A 1,216-nucleotide genomic window follows, 5' to 3' on the forward strand; every position below is an offset into this window, starting at 1 on the left:
CACCCATTATCGGCACCATAATTAGTAGTAAAGCGTGGACATCCTTTTTTTAACACCCTGAAGTGAGTGTTGGGGCGAACGTTTTCCTGTGGGTCGCGCCCCAAGCAAAAGCAAAGCAAACAGCCTGACAGGTGCAAACACGCACAGCATTCCCCGCTCAGGTTCGCCGCCTGCCAACCACCCCGCCATCTCGTTCAGGTGAGGGATGATGAAGGCGGGATGAAGGCGGCGGTTGATGGTTCTCGCTGGCTGTTGTAGCTGGGTCATGTTGTCGATGTGCTCCGCTCATCACCAGCATCGAGGCACGTACTTGCCATGTGGTGTGTGATGGTCGCCGTAGCGCCACCGCCGACGCCAACAGTGAATGGGCTTTCAATGACTGTTTTGAATATCGTGTGTGTGTGTAATTTGGGCGGGAACTTCCTGTCCCCTCACGATGTGTATGTGTGTGTATTGACTCAGCTTCGAGCGACGGTGTTCGTTCGCGTTTGAACCTTTTGTGACTTACACACACACACACTCTCTCTCTCTCCCTCTCTTTCTTTTCATTTCCTTTGTGAGTGTGTGCAACGTGTCAGTGCTGCCGGGTCTTTGGTCCGTTCTCTCGCCATCCCTTTTTTGGTGGATGCGAACATAACACCATTGTTCCCTGGATCGCGTGTTGTTCTTCCTCTTTTCATCATCTCAGAACATTCATACTCACACAACCACTCTCACCACTTCCACAACAACCCACAACAACCCACAACAACCCACAACAACAACAACACAACAACACATTGCAATCAACGCAGCCTTTGTCTCTTCTCCTGTTGCCCTTCCCCCCCCCCAAAACTCCTTTTCAGCCATGTCCGACGCCGTGCTTAAGGACGACCTGCAGGTCAAGATCAAGTCCTCGGACGACCGCGAGTTCACCGTCCCCATGAAGGTCGTGCGTATGAGCGTCACCGTCAAGAACATGCTTCAAGGTAAACCCGTTGATTGACTGCCGCGGAGTCTTGTGTAGCTCGTTGGTTGTGTCGATGGCGATGTTGTCGATGTGTTCGTCAACTCCCTTTTTGTTTGGTTTGTTCGACTGCTTTGGTGGCTCGACAAGGCATCTGTCGTGTGGCTTTTATGCCGTTGCACATCTGTAAACGAGCTGGTGTTCTCACGTCTTGCCGTTGCCGTTGCCGGTTGCCGTTGCCGGTGCTGCCATCACTGTGATTGCCTTTGG

The sequence above is a fragment of the Salpingoeca rosetta genome (assembly GCF_000188695.1).
Source record: "Salpingoeca rosetta unplaced genomic scaffold supercont1.5, whole genome shotgun sequence".
In the NCBI taxonomy this organism is placed as follows: Eukaryota; class Choanoflagellata; order Craspedida; family Salpingoecidae; genus Salpingoeca; species Salpingoeca rosetta.